Here is a 22,186-nt window from a genome sequence, read left to right as displayed (position 1 = left end):
CTGGCTTATGGGCAGGCTTCTTTGCTTCTTCATGTTCTTCTAAGATATTGAAAGGGAGCAATTACATACACCAAAATAAAAATAGTAGAATATAATTTACAGAAGTCATTAAAATAAATACAAAATAGTTAGTTAAAGGAAAGTAATAAGTTGATGAAAATAAAGAAAAATCCACACGAACAATGAACAAAAACAAAGTCACTGCTTTAGTTAATAGAAAATGATGAATACGTGGCAAGCATGACAAGATGGTTAGACAAGCCCATCATTTCTGATGTAAGACTATACCTTTTGGAGAGGGGTGTTTCTCTGGGACAACGTTTGCAGTCTTCTCCTCCACTGGCTTTTTGGCTTCAGGAACTTGGAAATATCATCACAGTAAGTTAATTTTCCCTATTATGCCAACTTATCACTGAGTTAATGTGTTGGGACAAATAAAATGTATCTAATAATGTTATTTACAGTAGTGGAAGTTGGTTACTTTACGCAGACAAACAGTCAAGCAAAAGTAGACAGGAGGGACAAACTTAGGTAAATTATCGACATGTACACACATCAACCAGATTAAACACGAAATAAACAACTTAGAAATACAGATATTTGGATACCTTTATGTGGTTCTGCTGCCTCAGCTGGTTTAGCCTTCTCCTCTGGTTTCTTGTGAGCTTCAGACACTTTAAAGACACTCATTGTGTTAGCCCAAAGTAGCAAAGCTCTATCTAATGTGGACATCCAAGAAGCACATAATATTGGGGAAGGCAGTACAGACAAACACATAAGCCACTATGCGTGATCAATTTAAGAGCAAAGAGTAAAAGATTATTAATACTGACTGTACAAACTAAGTCTAAACTAAGACATGCAAAAAAATTGAGCACAACATTATAGGGAACACCTTTGACACAGTTAAAAGAAAAGAAAGTTGTAAACAAGGAGTTGAATTAATTACACATGAACAAAGATTATGAACTTCTTTTGCCAGAACATTGACAACAACTTACATTAAGGTTAAAACAAAAACAATCTCTCAAAGAGTTTACCAAATGAAACAAACAAGATTATGACCATGTTTGCCACACATTAACAAGATAATGAACTTTGCCATAACATTGCTGTAAACGAAGACAAACAAAAGCTATTCTTCCAATACCTTTTTGTGGCATTTCCTCCCTCATTCCAACCTTCTTACTCTGGACAGACTCCTCCTCAACAGGTACTCTCTGGGCTGATAAGACAATGAGAATATATTAGTATCTTTGTTTCAACGAGGCTAAGGACAGAGGTTTACGGTTCTAACACACACATATAAACACACATATGAAATGACTCCTGTGAGACAACAAAGGAGAGAGAAAGACCTGAGATGTGTGTCTGAGTTCCAAACACACGCTAGTGCGTCTGAGTTCCAAACACACGCTAGTGCGTCTGAGTTCCAAACACACGCTAGTGCGTCTGAGTTCCAAACACACGCTAGTGCGTCTGAGTTCCAAACACACCCTAGTGCGTCTGAGTTCCAAACACACGCTAGTGCGTCTGAGTTCCAAACACACGCTAGTGCGTCTGAGTTCCAAACACACGCTAGTGCGTCTGAGTTCCAAACACACGCTAGTGCGTCTGAGTTCCAAACACACGCTAGTGCACTACGGCACGATGACACATACAAAGAGTAGGAGCCCATATATTCTGTGCCAAGATATTTTCAAAGAGTGGCTCAAACATTCAAAGACAGACAACAATGTATTTTAAGCACCAAACATGTTAATACCAATGTAGTAGCATAATGTGTCTCAAGGTGGAACGTTAAAGATGAACTGTTTGCCCGCTTGAGTTAGCTGCTAGAAGACAGACTCCAATGGTAACATCTATTCTAAGGGATACCTGTGGCTGTAGAGATTTTCTGTACTACAAACGTTTTGGAATTTGAATAAAATATTTAGTTGTGTAGATGATCTTGGAGATCAGGAGGAAATGCTGGAATACTGGTTAGGTCGTGTTACAAAACTGAACAATATTTTTAGAAGGTGTACAAACGTGTACAAACATGTTCAAATGGAGTTGGTTAAATTGATGGTGGTGATCACTGACATAAACAATAGTTAGGCCATGTTACTAAGTTATTCATACAAACGTGAATAAACAAGTAAAAACATGTAGGTAGTGATAATGGTGATGGTTACTATTAATATGACGTAAATCTCACACAATAATCGAACATTAGTGAATTATTTTATGATGAATTTAAGGGGTTTGATGTTAATGGAAAGATGATTAATATAAAACAATTCAAGGCTATATACCTCTCATTTCCAACTCTCTCCTTTGCATCTCTTCTTCATAATAGTATTCATTCATAATAGTATTCATAAGATTCTTTAAAAAACAGATATATGTTGAGTATTCAGATTCATAAGGTTCATTTAGATTTAAAGTACCAGACACAAGTACTCATTCAAGGGTTTTTCTTTATATTTATGTAGAATAATAGTGAAGACATCACAACTATGAAATAACACATATGGAATCATGTAGTATATATATTTATATTTGAGATTCTTCAAAGTAGCCACTCTGCCTTGATGATAGCTTTGCACACTCTTGGCATTCTCTCAACCAGCTTCATTTGCAAAATAACACAGACACTGGACAGAGGAACTCTGCAAAAGGGTTTTCTAATAATCAATTAGCCTTTTAAAATGATCAACTTGGATTAGCTAACACAATGTGCCATTGGAACACAGGAGTGATGGTTGCTGATAATGGGCCTCTGTACGTCTATGTAGATATTCCATAAAAAATGTGCCGTTTCCAGCTACAATAGTCATTTACAACATTAACAATGTCTACACTGTATTTCTGATCAATTTGATGTTATTTTAATGGACCAAAAATGTGCTTTTCTTTCAAAAACAAGGACATTTCTAAGTGACCCCAAACGTTTGAACGGTAGTGTACATGTATTATCAGAGCGCCCAGGACTAAAATTAAAATGTAAAATAATTTTTTTTTGAAAATGAGTGAAAATATTTAAATATTAGTGACAAAATATGTGACGAAGGAAAAAATTAGGTCAGGTTGGGATGACCTTCACTCCATCAACCCATTCCATCAACCCCAACATCAACCCATTCCATGGTTAAATCTATACAAACCTTCAACCAAGAGATCTGCAGTTGATTCGAGGTTTTCATATTTGCAGGTATAACGTCCTTGGTCTTCTGGTCTGAGGTCTTTAATCGAGAGCCTCTGAATGTTGTTGACCACCTCATACGAGTATCTGCGTTTCATTTCTAAGAGCTTTCCATTCTTAAACCATTGGGTTTTGACATTAGGGATAGAAAACTGACAAGACAGAGTACATGTTTGGCCCTCCTGTCCTGCAACTTCCTCCAGATGTTTCTCAACCTCAGGATCTGTAAAGAAACAAATAACAAAAGTGCATCGCTATTAGTATTTACCGATACAGTATAAAGACTTAAATCAATAACATTAATGTAAGTACAAAATGAACAAATGCAGATCCATGGATACTCACTGATAACAGTCAGTTTGGCACTGGAGATATGTGGGCCACATACAACACGGTAGTTTCCCTGGTCTTTGGTTTGACACTGCTTGATCTTCAAGATGTGACGGTCACCAACAATGTTGATTTCATATTTGTCATTGTTGTCAAGCTTCTGAGTTCCCTTGTACCAGGACAGGGTGATCTCAGGGTAGTTGATCTTGATGTCACACTCAAAAGTAGCGACCTTGTTGTTGACTGTAGACTGATCTGTTATGTCCTTATTCACGGTGACCGGCTACAAGCAGATAAATAAAAAATATATGCTTAGACATTAATGTAAATGAATATGCATACAATATATGATGAATTACTGCTGTTGTCATTGTCAAACAGTTCATTGTGACAGCTAATGAGGAACCTACCTCAGTACATTCCATTCTCTTTTGCAAATCAGCCACAAGAGCGACCAAATCCTCATCCAACTCTCTCTCTCTCTCCGGTTCCTAAATCACACCAAAAGACATAGCAGAAGTAGTTAGAGTATCACCATTATGTCTTTAAAAAAGCAATGAAATTCAGTATTGAATTGAATTGTGTTCAGAAAAAAATTAAAAGCCATTCAATTCAATTGAATACAACTTAATGTTAAATGAACTTACCGGTCTTCCACTTCCTTCTGCTTTCTCCCTCTTCAGCTGCTCAATGGCCTGAAGAAGTCCACGGTAGTCAGTGATTCCATACATACGGGCGTATTTCTCATACTCCTTAGGGTCCACATTTCTGAGCAACTCTACAATGTCAATGTCTTTCTCTTCCCGAGGACTCTTCTGTTTAGATGGAGTCCTGTGGAGAAAAAACATAGAAGAGATATGCATGGAAAATATTATTTGTGTAGTTTCTTGTGGAATGTGAAAGGTAGAGACACAATCGTCAAAGAGAGATTCCCTTACTTCTTCAGTTTTGCTCTGAAGTCTCCCTCAACTCCAGCATCCTCTTTCCTTTCGTCAACATTCAGGTCGGTGCTGCATTCTATTTCTCCTGCTTTGTTAGTTGCGACACATCTGTACTGTCCGGAGTCAGACTTTGATACTTCTGTGATCTCCAACTTGGCCTCCTGTCCCTTCTGCTCAATAGTGATGCGTCCACCATGAGTGATCTGCCTCCACTTGCCCTTCATCCATTTCACATTAGGAATAGGATCACCTCCAACTTTGGCAATGAAAGTTGCAGTGCCCTCTGTGAATTTAACACAACATATTGAAGACATCACATGCTATGGAAATGTTAGATATCCAACTATTAATAAAAACTGTAGGCTGTTAATGGAATACTAATGAAATGCTTCTAAATCTCTTTTCATCACACTTACTCTCGGCTACATGGCAAGGCTTGGGCTCCTCGATGAAGAACAAGTTGTCCAGTTTCTTTACTGGTGCTGCTGTTGGTTCCTCTTCAGCGGGTTCAGGTGCTGCTTTGGATTTCTCTGCTATTAAGCATAATTCAAGAAGTCTGTTATAAAAACCATAACCATTCATTCATGACAGCTGATTCAACAAATGTTTGGATATGATTTGAATAAAAATATGGTCCAGAACGTGTACCTTTGATAGTTACTTTGGCCTTGCAGAATTCACTACCAGCCTCATTGGTTGCCTTGCAGAGATAGTCCCCTGCATCATTCTTTGATACACGCATGACCTCCAAAGAGGCAACACCATCGGCAAAACTTATTTTACTGCTGGACTTGTTTTTCAAGTCTTTCCTGTCCTTCATCCACTGAATCGTCATAGAAGGGGATCCATGGACATGGCAGCTAAGGTGCAGGTTCTCACCCTCGGTCAGCGTGACAGGTTTGAGAGCGGGGTCAAATGTAGGGGGCTTCTTGTGTTCTGGATTAATAAGGAAGAGTCATGGAAAAACATACATGGCATATGGTAATGCAGACACACATTATTTATATCTAACTTTCTATGGAGAAACACAACATAGTAGACAAATAGTAATATGGACCTACCAGTTATGGTAACTGTCAATTTGCAAGAGGCAGTGCCTGCTTCATTGGTGGCTGTGCCGGTATACCTCCCACAGTCTGAGACTTTGGAGCTCTTGATACACAACACAGCCACGTTGCTCTTGGAAGACATGTCATAGTGATCAGAGCTGTGAATCTCACTGTCATCTTTATACCAATTAATGGTCATGGGCTGAGATCCAGACAAACGTGCCTCAATTTTCACCATCTTGCCCTCCGTTTCCTCTAGGGTCTCTGTGGGCTTTTTGGTGAATGAAGGTGGGATTTTGCGCTCTGAAAAAAAAAAGTTAAAGCATTAATGGTTTACGAAACAAGATTGCAATGTTCACTTAATGTGACAAAGGAGGCTAAAGCAAACAGTACTATACCAAAAGTTTCTCTCAAGAAACATGAGGGACTAAAATTGTGAGGCAGTGGGCCAAATACCTTTGACAGTAATTTCAGTGGAACAAAAGTCCTTTCCAATGTCATTAGTGGCATGGCAAAAGTAGCAGCCATAATTTGATGTATCTGCTTTCAATATAGTGAGGTGTGGGGTGTTATCCAAACAGGACATCTTGTAATTTCCCCCTGATCGAATATCTTTGTGATCTTTTGACCAAGTGACTTTTAATGGCAAAGATCCAGTCATGTGGCATTCCAATTCCACACTATCCCCCACTGAAACGTCCACCACGGGTGACAGCTTTTTATCAAAGACAGGGGGATATCTTGGCTCTAAAAGTTCAATGATGGGAAAGAGTTGGAACATACAGCATACTTTGAAATGAAAGCGTTGATACTGTACAATATGATACTGTACTAATACAGAACGTGCACTGTCTCTCAGTCAGCAAGTAAAAAAACAACCTCTTTGAGGAACAACTGACCGACCTTTAAGAGTGAGTTTGGCTCTGCAGGATGCAGTCCCAACACTGTTGGTAGCAACACAAGTGTATTCCCCAGAGTGTCTCATTTCACCTCTGGATATTTGTAGGACAGCAGTGTTATCATCATAACTCATGGTATAGTCGTTGGATTTCACAGTTTCACCGTCTTTAAGCCAAGAGACGTCAATGGGCGAGGAGCCTGCCACACGGCACTCAAATTTGACTTCCATTCCTTCAGTCTGTTGAATGCTGGTTATTTTCTTGGGGAAGGTAGGTGGCGTTTTTGCCTCTGAAAATAGGATAATTTAACAAACAATATGACATTAGCTGCAAAGAATTATGAAAATTCTTCAAACTAGTTGTTAATTTCATAACCAATGCAGAGTCAAAGCTGAATATTTTCTGATTAAAAAGAGAACATTCCTAAAAAAAGACAAAGGGCATCACCTTGGACAGAGAGACGACAGCTGGATGAGGCTGATCCTATTCTGTTTTCAGCTTTGCATGTGTATTCACCAATATCAGCCTCGGCTGCTTTGCTCAATTTCAAGCAAGCAATGCCTTTGGAATACTCTATTTTGCAAGTAGGGGAGGACCTCACTTTTCCGTCGGCCTTAAACCAAGCCACCTTAATTTCAGGGGTTCCTCCAACATGGCATTTCAAACAAACTGCATCACCAGCAGTAACTTCCATTGGCTCCAAATGATCAATGAAATGAGGTGGTTCTAAAGTGACAGATATAAACAGTTAAATCAGAAACATGCACATGTACATCAGATATATACAGCATAGGACAATCCCAATAAATTACCAGGTCAATTTAGGCAAACGAACCTAAAATGAACACTTGTGCTTTGCAGGTATCCTTTCCAGCATCATTGGAAACTTCACAAGCGTATTCCCCACTTGCTTCCTTATCGTCACTGTTTAAACACTCCAAGATGCAGGAGGTCTCTGTGGTAGTGACGTGGTGCTTATAAGAGGCATATAGCTGTTTGCCGTCCTTATACCAGGTGACAAATATCTTTGGGGTTCCAGTGTATGTGCACTCAAGTATCAATGATTTTCCCTTTTCAACAGAGTGGTCGTTCAGCTTCTTAACAAAGCTAGCAGGTTCTGAGTAAAATCATACAGAAGTTTATTAGTCCACATTCTGATAAAAAATGTGAATGTTGTTTTAATTCTATTAATAAAAATATATAATAAAAATATTATTTTCAATTATTGACCAACCTTTCACAGACAGGTTAACTAGGAAACTTTCCTTCCCAGCATCATTAATAATCTGGCATGTATACTCTCCAGCGTGGAATTTGTCAATTTTGTATAGCTCCAGAGTAGCTGTATTGTCCCGTAGAGCAATTTCACAGCCTTTTCCAGACACAATGTCCTTTGTGCCTCTGAACCATTTCAGTTTCAGTGGGGCACTTCCTTTGACAATTGCTGAGAAAGTTACATTTGTGCCAGGCATTGCTTCCAATGGCTGAGGTGGCATCACAAAAGAAGGAGGTTCTAAATAGAAAAAAGACATACTTTTTAGCTTGCAGACATCTGACATTAAATCAGTTACATCAAAAATCAATAGCAATTACGAAGCCCAAACAAGTAATGTATATTTACTGACCTTTCACAATGAAAGAGGCACTGGTCTCATTGGTTCCGGCCTTGTTTACGGCTTTGCATTTATACACTCCAGAGTCAGACCACTTAAGAGTGGGCACTTTAAGTGTGCAGGTGTTGTCACTGAATGCAATCTCATAATTTGGTCCAGTTTTGATCTCCTCTTCATCATGGTACCAGGTAATGGTGAAAGGTGCAGAACCAGAGACTTTGCAGTCCATTTCTCCAGCTTTTCCAACAATAGGTTGAGATTCCTTCAGTTTCCGTGTGAATGTTGGAGGTATGGTTTTATCTGTTATAGGAGGACAGGGTTAGTAACCAGGCATTAGGCAAAACACTAGGCAATTAGACAATTAGAAAAATGTCATATCATACTGTGTATAGGAAGGGGCCACCAACCTAGGACAGTGAGGTTTAATTTGGTGAGATCACTGCCAACCTCATTTTTGACCTCAAATGTATATTCTCCCATATCAATCCTCTCTGCAGACAACACTTTCAAGCTGGAGATCATCTTTGAGAAGGAGATGTTGTACTTCTGGCCAGAGGAAAGCTCGACTCCATCCTTAAACCATTTTGGTTTCAGCTCTGGTGTTCCCGACACTTTGACTTCTAGAGCTGCAATATCACCTGCAGTCACGCTGAAAGACTCTGGTCTCTCCACAACTTTAGCGGGTTCTGAAAATAAAGAACACGAGCAGAGGTGTGCTTACAGAAACGGAATAATAAAAAAAAGCAATGACTGGGGAAAAAATTTAGCGAATTAGGGGAGAAAATGGAATTAGAGACCAAATGGAAATGTACAAACCTAATACAGTTATGTTAGAAAAACATTCCACAACTCCGGCATTGTTTCGGAGTTGGCACGTGTATTTGCCCATTACCAGTGAGTCTGCTTTAAAGACTTTAAGAGGGACCTGGTTGTTTTCAAAGGTAAATTTCTGGATGTCACCATCTCTGAGAATGTGATCCTTATCCTGTATCCAAGATGCAGTCATTGGCTGAGAGCCTTTGACAGTGGCTGTCAGGGTGACTTCTTCACCCAATGTGCATGTCGTATTCAACAATTTCTCCACAAACGTTGGTGGTTCTGAGAGAGGACAAAAATGGAGAGGTGAAAAAAAAATCATCATGAAGGAGTCTGGGAAATCTGGGAAAAAATACCCACCGACGACGCATTTCTACTAACCTCTGAGTTTAACTGTAGTACGGCATGTTTCATATCCTATACTGTTTGGTGCCTTGCACTTATATTCTCCAAAATATGAAGCTTCCAATCCAATTATATGAAGAGTGGCAGCGGTAACCTCATTCACAATCTTATATTTCCTACTTTCCTTTAGTGGCGTTTTGTATTTGGCCCAGGTAATCTCAAAGGGTGCTGTGCCAAACATCTCACAGTGTAGGCTAGCATCCTTTCCTTTCATTCCTTCAATTGGCCGAAGTACTTTGAGGAAAGATGGTGCGTCTACAAAACATTGAGAATCGTTAAGAAGCAGCTGTTTGCTACACGCAGCAAAGCTTCAAATACATACCGGTGTAATACCACCAACAGACACTATACTAATAATGGATTATTATGGAATATTAAATGGAATATGGAAAACATCAAAATCCAATGTAATTTATTACTGGCTAACCTTTGACTCTAAGAGTTGTGCTGCAGCTTATACTTCCAGCGTCATTGGTTGCTTCACAGGTGTAGACTCCATTGTCATCAAATCTTGTGGTGCGCAGCTCAAGGACTGCCATTGAGTCAACAAATGATATTCTATAGTTGTCACCATCTGTGATCTTAGTGTCATTTTTGTACCACTGCATTCGCAGAGAGGGCGCACCCTTAACTTTGCATTCAAGATGGAGTGGCTCGCACTTCTTCACAAACTTTGTGACTGGCAATTTTAGCACAAATTCAGGAGGTTCTGCAAAGCCAACATATTGCAAAATTAGCTTATTGAAGCACATGCACCTTGACACAGTGAAAGAATATGAGGCTTGCAAAGAACTGCAAAAAGATGTGATTTGATGACTTGATGCATCAGTTAAGGAGTAAAGGCAAGAAGAATGTGTCAAGGGAAATGGGAAGAGTGACACAACATTTGTTGGTGTGATGGAGGAGCAGGTAAAGGTGCTGTGAACTGGTCAGGGAGCTGTGAAAAGGAGGTGGTGGAGGAGCTGTGAAAATGCAAAGCAATAGAGCACAGATAAAAGCAATCGAGGACAGACGGAATAATCGAAGCCAGTTGAGGAAAAATGGGGAGATGGAAGCCAATGCATTAGTTTAAATAAGAGCATGTTGCAACCTTTCACCATTAAAGCGGCACTACATCTTTCAATGCCAGCATAATTTTTAAATTGACAAGAGTAAATTCCACTTTGCAAAACTCCAACTGAGTAAAGATCTAAGAAGCAAGATAATCCTTCCAGTCCGGTAAAATATGATGGTCCAGTGATCAATTCAGTGTCATCCTTGAACCATTTGACTGTGAAAGGAGGTGTTCCTTTAAACGTGCTCTTAAATCGCATGTTGGAGTTAGGAAGGGCTGTATGAGTAAGTGCCGGCATCAGCTCTCTCTAACTGTCTGATTTCCAAAGACATAGAAATGTCTTGACGAACAAGTTTATATTTTCCACCAACGTCAATTCTGTTCCCATCTTTCTGCCATTCCACAGTGATAGGAAGAGATCCAGATATTTTGCAATTAATTTGAACAAGCATTCAACATCATATTCACCAACATCTACACCATCACATTTCTGTATTTCAAGATTCAGAATGTCCTGTACTTGTGAGAAGCTGTGCTTTGTGCTGGATTTAATTTCATTTAAATCCTTGTGCCACAGGTCCTCAAAAGGACTTGTGCCAATGACTTGACACTTGAAAGAAGCATTTGAGCTCTTCACAATATCAGCAGTCTTTCTCATCTCTTTCTCATCTTTGTACCAGATTACAGATATGGGCAGAGAGCCAAACAAAAGACATTCCAAGTGGGCAAATGATCCTTTGATACTCTCCGTTTCCTTCAGTTTTCTTGTGAAAGATTGTTTCATGATTTGATCTTGCATAAATAAAAAAGAAAGTAATGAGAATACTGTCCAATCAGGTATACCTGTACAAAAAGCTCAAAATATTGATTAAAATATTTATAAATTAGCTGTACTAGGACAGAAACTGTGGCTTCACAAGTACTGCTTCCAACGTCATTGGAAAGATCAAAGGTGTAATCTCCACTATCGCTTTTCTCTCTATGGAGAATATTTAGTAAAGAGCTATTATCTGTGCTTTGCACTTTGTATCTTTGTCCTAATGTCAGCTCTCTTCCATCCTTCAGCCGTTTGGATTTAAGGACCTTGGTTCCTGAGAACCAACACTGAAGTTCAGTGATATTTGCTCGTTCTGTGATAAATATAACATTAAACAATGATTTTCAACATCAGAGTATAAAATCCAAACTGAAAAACATCCTCATAAACGTCAACCAACCTTTGACTACCAATAACGCAGAGCATTTCTGGCTGCCAGCTTCATTTTTGGCCTGACAAGTATATTTCCCAGCATATTTTGTTTGAATATCTGAAATACGCAGCAGTGCTGTCCTGTCTTCAAAGGACATCTGCTCATGTTCACCATCTTTGACCTCATGGTCATCCTTCAGCCATAACACAGTCATAGGTACTGATCCTTTCAGAGTACACTGCATAGAAATCTCACTGCCAACTAGGGAATTCATGTTCTCTATCTTTTGTGCAAATGATGGCGGTTCTATAGGTGGAAAAGCATAGAAAATTTTAACTGAAAGTATACCGAAATTAACAGATAAATATACTTAAAAGTAAGGTTTTCACATCAACCTTTCAGTGTCATTTCACAATCACAAGATGACTTCCCAACTTCATTTTCTACTGTACACTGATATTTTCCAGCATCTCCGGCTTCAATTGCCAACATCTGGAGGGTAACTATGTCATCCTTTAAGACTATCTTGTGTCTTTTATCATTTCTGATCGCCTTTGTGTTTTTGTAAAAAGATGTGTTGAATGGAGCGGAGCCTGCAAGCTGTCCTTCCAACATAATATTAGACCCTTTGATAAGTTCTTTGGATTCAAAGGTCCTCGTAAATATTGGAAGTTCTAAAAGAAAATGGCAATGAAGTCAGAATACAATCATAAAATAACATTTTATGAATCTAAAAATCAGAATACTCAACAAACCTTTAACTGTAACTCTGCTGCTGCAGCGGTCACTACCAGCATCACTTGATGACACACAAACATAATCTCCACTATCATCAACAGAGCAGTTGGCAATCTCCAGTGAGGCAACTGAGTTGGTAACAGCCATTTTGTATTTCTCATTTTGTCTCATCTCAATCTCGTTCTTAAACCACTTAAAAATGATCTCAGGGGTGCCGGTTGCTTTACACTCCAGCTTCACAGCACTTCCTTTCACCACTAGTTTCGTAGACTCAAGCTTCATCACAAACATTGGAGGTTCTAAAAAAGAGTTTGACATTGATTATCAGACAAGTAAACCAACATTGATGCAAGAACAACAAATGCATATCGAGCTGGGAATGTACATGAGGAAATGGCACCTTTCACAAACAAGACAGCGGTGCATGCTACCGTTCCAGCGTCATTGGCCACTTGGCATGTGTATTTAGCCAAGTCGGTGGGTTTTACTGAGTGAAATTCCAAAAAACTTGAGTAGGTCTCCTTCTTGATAAAAAATGTGCCTCCACTTGATATCTCCTTGTCCTCTCTGAACCACTTAATCGTAAAAGGAGCTGTTCCAGTGAAAGAAGTCTTCAAGACAATGGTAGATCCTGGTACAACATCTTGTTTGTCAGTTTTCAATGTGAAAACTGGAGGTTCTAAAATCCGTTAAGAAGAAGAAAATATTTATTTTTCATCAGCATATTATCCCTAGAAAATGTGATAGGCCTACTTCAATTGGATGTGAGAGTGTGACATAGGGCTAGAAAATGACTTAAGCTTTATAAACCTTTGACATATAAGGTTCCACTGCTTTCTTTAGATCCTGTAGAATTTGTTGCCCGGCATGTGTACACTCCAGCATCAACCTTTTCCAATTTAGTAATTTTCAGTGCAGCTGAGTTGTCTTTGATTTCAGGTAGATATCCATCTCCAGACTTTATCTCTTTCTCATCTTTGAACCAAGACAGAATCATAGGCTGGGATCCAGATACTTTGCAATCCATTGAAATATCCTTACCAATAATTCTATCAAGTCTTTTCAGAGACTTTGTGAAAGAGGGTAGTATGATATGATCTGTTTATTGAAAAGAAAATGTTACTTCACACTGCAAGTTAAAATAGATTTCATGAAAACAAACTATTAAAAGAGGCGAAGAAGAAAAGCTAACCCAGCACAGTAATAGAGCACTGGTCCTTTCCAACACGGTTGGACACTTCCATCCTGTATTCGGAAGAGTCTGCTTTTTCAGACGCAATAATCTTTAAGATGGCAATATTATCTTTTAGAGTGATTTTATATTTTCGATTCCCTTTCATCTCCTTTCCATCATGGAACCATTTCACTCTAAGTTCTGGGCTTCCAGCGATTTTGCATTCCAAGGTTGCAGAGTCCCCTGAAGTCACGTTGATGAATTCTGCTTTCTCTAAGACTTTAGCAGGTTCTACAATAAAGTCAAATGAATTCGATTTAGTTGTCACAAGAGTATTATGTGTGTAAATGTTACAAATTTATAAATTATGTATATGTTTTAAATAAATGTTTCAATAGTTGTTATCCAACCTTGAACTGTTAGAGTGGCATCATATTTGTTTTGTCCAGTCTCATTCTCTGCTTGGCAAGTGCACTTGCCGCCGTGGCTAATGGCAACAGCTGTTATTGACAGAATAGCAATGTTGTTCTCAAATGTCATTTTGATATCTGGATCATCATCTCTCAACATTTCAGTGTCCCTCATCCATTTGATGGAAATGGGGGGTGAGACTTTCAATGTGCCCTGCAGTTTCACAGAATATCCCAATGTTGCTGTAATGGTTTCAATCTTCTTCGCAAATGTTGGTGGTTCTATACAAATATAATCGATTAACCATGTTATTTATAAAACATATTTAGACAAATCAATATGAGTTTTCTATTTACCAGCTATACCAACCTTTAAGTTTGGCCAGCGTCTTAGTGGTGATTTGACCAACATCATTGGCTATGCAACATTGGTAATCTCCAATGTCTGCACTTTCAAATGAGCAGAACTCCAAATGAGCAATGGATTCCTGATAGATGATCTTATACTTTTTATCTGTGGCGACGACCGGTTTCTTATTCTTCAACCAGATGATTTCAAACGGAGCTGTTCCTTTAATTTCACATTCGTGTACGGCAGGAGTTCCCTTCACTGCCTCAACCATTTGCAATTCTTTTCGAAAGGAAGGGGTATCTAAGAGTAAAGATCAGATTAAATAAAATACAGCTATCTGTAATTTGTGATTTGTTGAAAAATAATTTTAAGCAAATAAAATATGTAATGGTGGCAAACCTTTTACAGATAACTCAGTGATGCTGCTCTCACTACCAGCTTCGTTTGACACCTCGCAAGTGTAGTTTCCGCTATCTAACACATTTACATCGATTATTTCCAAAGTTGCAAGACCAGCCTTGAAAGTGATTGTATGTTTATCTCCATCACTGAGATCGTTGTCATTCAGAAACCAGGAAGCTTTGAGTTCATCTGATCCTTTGACTGTGCACTGCATCCGAGCAGCTATGCCCTGCTTCCACATTAGCTTTGGTTCCATTTTCTTAACAAAGGTTGGGGGTTCTGAAAGAAGTATTGCGTTGCAAAACAGTAAACGTGTTGTCAAACAATAACCAATACGTAACCACCAAAGAGAATACTGTGACATAAAAAATAACATAAGAATATGTTGTAGCTGCATAGCATTAGTGTCTTAAAATATAATTAAATGATCAGTCTTTTTTTTTTTTTAAACGGTTGCATTTTCTAAACTAGTATCTGTAGTCACACACACACTGCGTTACGACAAGATATCAACTTAAATCCTTACCTTGTGCCATCAACATCGTAGAACAAGTTAAACTCCCAGAATCATTTGAAGCTGTACGGACATATTTCGCTGAATCTTTCAGATTTGCCTTAGTAATTTCAAGAACAACAACCTTTTCTTCAAAAGATTGTTTACAGTCCATTGTTTGATGTAGCTTTTTGCCATCCTTTATCCAGGTGATGGTCACTCCAGTGTCCTCGTCCACTTGACCTTCGAGCCTCAGTGTATTACCAATGGCTGAAGACACTGAGGTCTCGAAGGTCTTTACGAAACTGGGTTTGTTGATAACCCTCAACTCTGAACTGCATGTAGCAGTGCCAACGCTGTTCGATGCTTTGCAAAGGTAAGTACCCTGATCGATCAGCTGAAGATTTTTGATTTGTAGGGAGTATTTGGTCTTGTCAGACGTTATCTGATAGTTCCCCCAAGAAGAAACAGCAATATTGTCTTTGTGCCAGACAATAGTCATTGGCGAAGAGCCAGTAACTACACACTGGAATGATGCTTCTTTGCCCACGTATAAAGTCATGGGATCAAGCATTGTACTAAATACTGGCGGGTACATCTCTATAAAAAGTAATTAAAGATAGGGAAAAGGTAATAGGATATGGATACCTAATTTACATGACAAACCGGTACACTATACAAAGGTTGAGACAACAGGTGGACATTACAATTCTTTGTCTAACATTAAACCTGAAAAGAAAACATCAATATACTGTACATACAGTTGTATAAATAATGTTAAAGGAAACAGTTCACTCACCAGTCACTGTCAGTATGGCAGCACAGGTGTCACTGCCATGCTGGTTTGTAGCCTTGCAGGTGTATTCACCACTGTCAGCTTTGGTTGGGCTCAGGAGCTCCAATGAAGATGTCAGTTGCTGACTGAGAATGTGACAATTTGCACTCTCTTTGATCGAAGTGCCAGACTTGAACCATTTGAAGTTCACATTTGGTGCATCTTCAATTTCACATTCGAACTTGGCTCCGCTGCCAACATTGATCTCCAGGGGAATGATTTTGTACCTGAAAACAGGTGGCACTATAATGTGCACAAAAATAAAAGTAAATTAGTACACAGGTAGATAATAATGCGAAAATGAACATGTAGACAAGTGCACAGAGCTGGAACAGGGATGGTGGAATGCAACGGTATGGTGGGATGCATTCCAGGAGTGACTGTGAAGAAATGGTGGAATGGTTTGAGGAGGAAGAAGGAAAGTGACTTCATCACATCATGAATAATGAAACCATGACAAATTTGCTCTTGAAAACATGCAAAAAGTTTTCAGTGCCAAGTGGAGAATGGCCGAGAGTGAAATGTAATAGTTAATGGGTGACGCTAACTTTTTTTATAAGCATGAAAAGTGAAAATACCTGAGCATGATATAGAATAAATAAGCATGTGGATAATGATATAGAACAATACTAAGGTGAATTAGTGGTGGATTGAAAGTATGGTAAAAGCATTCTGACAATTATATACATTTCAATATATGAAATAAAGTATGAGTTTGCTGCCAAGATGAGAATTTTTTTTAATGTCACATTAGAAAAATGTAGTTCTTTATGTGTATGGTGATGAGTAAAAATAAAACTATCCTCATTATCCAACCTTTGGAATCAATTGTGAGTCTTGATGATGTTGTGGTCTTTCCAGCTTCATTCACAGCCTCAAATAAATACTCTACTTCGTGCTTCTCCTTGACAATTTTCATGATTGTAAGTGTGTATGTGTCATGTTCTTTTGAACACTTGAACTCTTTGCCTGATTTAATTATTTGTCCATTGAAAATCCAATCAACTTTTGTAACATACTTTACTGTCACAGCGTATGTAACCTTACAATGCTCCTCTGTGGCAATGTCCTCCAGAAAAGTGTCAATATCTGGATAATCTTTTAACTTTTCTGGAGGATCATATTTTCTGACCTCTTCTGAAATAAGTTCCTTCCTGTGTTCTTTTTGAATGAGTACATCTAAAGACTGTTCAGTTGGAATGGATGTCATGGGCATGTCAGTGGTGATATCAGTCATACCTACGTCTCTTTCATAAGCGTTTACAGTCATACAGTCACAGTCAGTCATTCTATCCACCAGTCTGGCCACCTGTACTGACTGTTCAAACTCAGCATTTAATTCTGTAGTAACTTTCTTTGCTGGAGCACCCAATTTGGATTGAGTTACCTTGGACTCTTGCACCACACTACGTTCCTTTCGTGCAGCAGCCTGAGCTTTAGGTGATGAAAAATCAACTACACTCTCTGCTACTTTGACAGTCTCCACTACCGATGACAGCATTTCTTTGGAAGCTGCACTGCTAACCTGTAGTCTTTGGGGCTTGTTGATTTGCATTGTGCCGGGTTGGTCAGATGTAAGAACATGCTGCTCGCGATAGACAATTGAGTAGAAATCTGCCTGGAGTTCAGTCCTTAGATCTGCAGTCTGGGGGTATTGACCTTCAAAAACAATTGTTATTTCCATAGGGGCACCTGATGTTGTGATAAGATAAGTGAACATTGCATGTTTCGGTTCCTTGCGTACCTTCACTTCCTGTACCTTATTAGCCTCCAAACTTCCAACAGCATCTGCTAGTATAAGTGGCTGATCAAGAGCTACAGCAGACTGAAGTGCATCTTTCAACTGATGTCTGATGTCCAAACTCGTTGGTTTTTGAAACCGAATAACAAATGTGAGCTCCTTTGGAAGAATTTGACTTTCTCCAGACTCTGAAATGAAAACAGTCATTTTGGGCTGAGTTTTAACACTCACTGTTGTCGACTCTGATTTGGTTATTTGTTGGGACATTTCACCGATCAACATACACTTTTCATCCATCGTTATTGACTGACTTTTGCCATCCTGTCTAAGGATGGCAAAATCTTGATCTGTAGCTTCCAGAAGTGCACTACTCTCAGTTGCGATCTCATTCTTCACTATTTGTATGGGCTCAATAGGTACTGTAGGCTCTATTTTGGTTTTGCATGTACATTTGTCAACAGCTGTTAAACTCACAGTATGTCCTTCCTCTAATGCTTGACTATCTGCCACACTTGTATGATGTATGATGTTCCAACAATCTTCTTTTCGATTAATGCACGGTGCTGTTTGACATCACTAGTAAATGGTGTTTCTTTGGGTAGCTGCATGGGCTGTGAAGTGACCTGAAGAATGTTCTGTAGTCTGGGTTCTGTTCTAAGCTCTGACTGAACTCCTGTCACGGACACATCAAGATCTTTGGAATAATCTGCGCTAAGCTCCCTTCTTTCCTCTGAGGTTGCTGCATGTTTTCTATCTTTCTCCTGCTTCTGTGTCTGTTGGTCTGGATTTTCAATGGTAATAATTCCCTCTTTGGTTAAGGCACCTTCTGGATGAACTGATTGAAGATGTAATGGGGTAGGGGTTTGTTTTTGGGGCTGAATGGTCATTGTGTGTCTCTTGGCCTCAAACTCAGTGGTATCTTCGCAAGTTACAGATCTCCGTTCATTGTGGGTTACTGTTTGTAAAAGAGTAGGGCTTTTCCTGGCACCTGCTTGTTCTACAGCTGGTTTCTCCCAAGTAAAGGCTTCCTCGGATGGTAGGATATCCTGATCTCTGATTATCTCCAAATGCAGTACCTGTTCACCTTCTGCCTGAGAATATACTGAGATAGCACTTTCTAAACTCTGCACTTGTTCTGTGTGGTCCGCTTGTAACATCTGCTTCTCCTCAGCTATCAGCGCAGATTTCATAATGTAATCCTTACGAAGGAGAGCCTTCTCTGCATCCGGTCTCTGCATGGTGAATTTAGTCTCTTTTGATAATGCTTGTTTAGTCTCCGAAACCAAGGCGAGAATTGGTTTGAACAATCCTTTTGTCACTGAAGATTGAAGATCAGAATCAGTAGAGGGCACATCTGTTGTATGTCCCTCAGGAATCATCTGTTTTTCAGTTGACATAGCGGAATACAATATCTTAACGCCTTCTTTGACTTTATTACTTTTCTCCTCCTGTGGCTTGAGAATTTCTTGTGATCGTTCTTTTAAAATTGACAGTTGGGATTCAACTTGATGACTACTGACAAGATGTTTTGGCTCGGAGGTTGGCTTTACTTTATCTGCATTCCTGTCACCTGATATCTCCGTGCTTACACTCGCCAAGGTGGTTATCTCCTCAGAAGAGGCAGACATTAATTTTGAATGCTTCTCTTTTGAAGATAGAAGCTCTATGACTTCTGGGCTTTGGATAGGGTCACAGTGCTGGTTTGTGAGCTTTGGGTTCTCCTGAACAGCAGATGTATGAAAGGCAGTTGTACGGAGCTGTTTCCTAGGAACTACTGAAACTTGAAGTGGAAGGGTGACACGCACAGACACTCTCTCTTGTACCTCATGTGACTGCAGAACTGCAGCCTGATGGGTGACCTTCTCTTTTTGGAACGTAGCCGCTGAGTTATCCAACTCTCTAAGGGTTTTTACAACGTGGCTGTCCTCTGTGCCAATGGTGTACACCATCTGATGTCCTGCCTGAATGCTGGCCCTGGCCTCTCCAGGAAGTTTGACCTCGTACAAGTGGGACTCTGTAGCTTGTTCAGCTGACATGGTTACTTTATAACCTTTTTGAACAACCATGTGTTCCTTATGCTGAGATACAGAGACAGACTCTTTAAACACAATTAGATCAGCACTACAAGAGGCCTCCCCAGATGGGTTGGAAGCCTTACATGTGTAGAGACCACTGTCCTGCTGTTGGATGCCCTTCATGCTGATGAAGCCAGAGCCATCTGGGTTGTTCACTATAATGCAAGACTTACCACACTGAATTTGATGAGCACTTTTAAACCACTGCACATCTGGAATTGGTTCACCGGTTACTTTATACTTAAAGTAAGCCTCACCTCCCTCTTGGAATTTTATAGGTTTGATTTGGCTAGTGAAATTAGGTGGTTGGCCAGTGGCTTTGAAAAATGTTTCAACCCATTGCTCAGCTGTAGTTGAAGCTCTCTTTCTCACCTCCAGGTAAGTAGTACAGGTTGTCTGGCCAAATCTATTGTTAGCTGTACAAGAGTACTCACCTTCATACTCTGTTTTTACCTCAGATATTATTAAAGCATACTCATCTTTTTCATGAACCAATTTGTAAATTGATGAAGTAATGACTTTCCCATTATGAAACCATAAAACAGTAGGCTTTGGAAGGCCAGATACTGTGATAGTAAATCTAGCTGCCTCTCCAACATTGACAGCTGCTGGTGAGAGTTGGGTCAAAAAGATAGGCTTTTTTTTTTTTCTCTCTAAAGTACTAGAATAGCGTTTGTTTTGTGAGGTAACTTAAGGCCAGAAGTGTAGAATTCTTGTTCTTCTTCCACTGTTGTCACAGTCGAGCTAGAATATTCTGAGTAAAAAATAATGAGTTAGATTGAGATAAAGTTTCCATAAAAGAAAGGGTCATGCTGGTCAATTGTGTGTCCGTTGCATAAGCATAAAGGGTGATATCAAGACAACACCATACAATAATTTACATCAGCATATACCTCCTTTATTTATACATAAATAAAAACTGTTAGAGACAAACTGAAGTGATTTCTGTACAAATAAATAATGTATTTCAATTACTCCCATTTCCAAATGAATACATTGCTTGTTCATTCAGATCAGTCAAATTTGTGAATATTTTATAACCCCAAATATATAGTATTCATTAAGAATACAATTGCCTCTTAAATATACAGTGAATCATACATGTATTTACAGCACACACAGTTTGTATATAATGAACCTTTTAAAAAATACGATTTTACAGCCAACCCCAAGGTTTTATTTTGAATGGTGAAATTTTACATTGTGGTCCTAATGAAAAAATATACTCTACAATACATTTTAATTGTGTTCGATAAATGTTTTTGTTGTGTACCAGATTGTTTTCAAAATCATTCATTCATCAAAAGATAAATAAAACTAACTAAACTCTGCACATCAGTGATTCTAAGCACTACGCCATATATAATAACATATACTCTATCATGCTAACAACACTGAGTTATCATGGATGCATACGTAGATGATTAATTTGAAATATTTGGCTAATTAAAACATTGGACATTTTGATACAAGATCTTAATATGGGCCTAACACGAATGCCTTGATAACAATGTTTTGATTACACATGGGTGGTAAGTATTCATACGCATTTTGTCACCCTAAATAAAACAATATGCAATAACTTTTTTTTAAACTGTTTTGAAAAGCAAACATTCCCCTTCACCAAACATGATTATAACATGTATAATCATTCTGATGTGTGAAGTGACTACACACTATACACAATAAATAGGATCTACACTTAATTTCAGAACATTTTTCACAAGTGTCACATTATAATGAATAAAAGCTACTTTTCTTACATACAGTAAAAACATTTTAATTGAGTTCAACGTCAACATGAAAACAAATGACATGAAGAGGTTAGAACACGTTCAACAAACCAGTTGTTTCAGTATATCCAGATTTGTTTTGGATAATACACTTGTACTCTCCGGCATCCTTTTGGGTGACATTTGTGATGATCAAATTCAAATGTCCAGATGCTTTCTCTTGGATCATGTACCGAGTGTCTTTCACTGGATCGCCATCTTTGTACCATTCAGCGGTGGGATGAGGCTTACCATTCACTAAACACTGGAGGACCACTGGAGTTCCTACTGCTGCAGTGACGTTTGTCAAAGGAATAATGCATTTTGGTGGAGTTTCAGTCATTTGAAACCGGAAACTACACAATTCTGATGACTTTCCTTTGAAAACTATTTTATCATCTTTGGCGGGCTCTGCGAAAACGCCAAAGTTGATACTGACATATTTCTGTCCCTGCTCGCTCATCTCATTGTTCGTCATGGCTACAAGTCTAACAGCCTTTTGTGATTCATCAGCTTCCTGCTCAAATTCAAATTCCAGCTCTATTTCTGATGCCTGCTCACCGTCAAATTCAGTCCCAACAACCAAGTCAAACTTTTGAGGCTGAACTTTAGCACTACCAAGAGACACAGCTGTCAATTCTCTCCCTCTTGTTTTTCCTATAAAGTTTTTAGGATTCAACACAAGAAGAGATGCCCTGCAAAGAGTTTCC

General features: G+C 38.9%; 1 pseudogene; it reads right to left on the bottom strand.

The window, feature by feature from the left end:
- LOC139538247 (titin-like) overlaps window positions 1-22,186 on the bottom strand; it is a 190,420-nt pseudogene that overhangs the window by 125,367 nt on the left and 42,867 nt on the right.

This window comes from Salvelinus alpinus, chromosome 14, assembly GCF_045679555.1.
Source record: "Salvelinus alpinus chromosome 14, SLU_Salpinus.1, whole genome shotgun sequence".
Taxonomy (NCBI): domain Eukaryota; kingdom Metazoa; phylum Chordata; class Actinopteri; order Salmoniformes; family Salmonidae; genus Salvelinus; species Salvelinus alpinus.
Note: the sequence above shows the minus strand (reverse complement) of the source record. Positions and strands in the feature narration are given on the sequence as shown.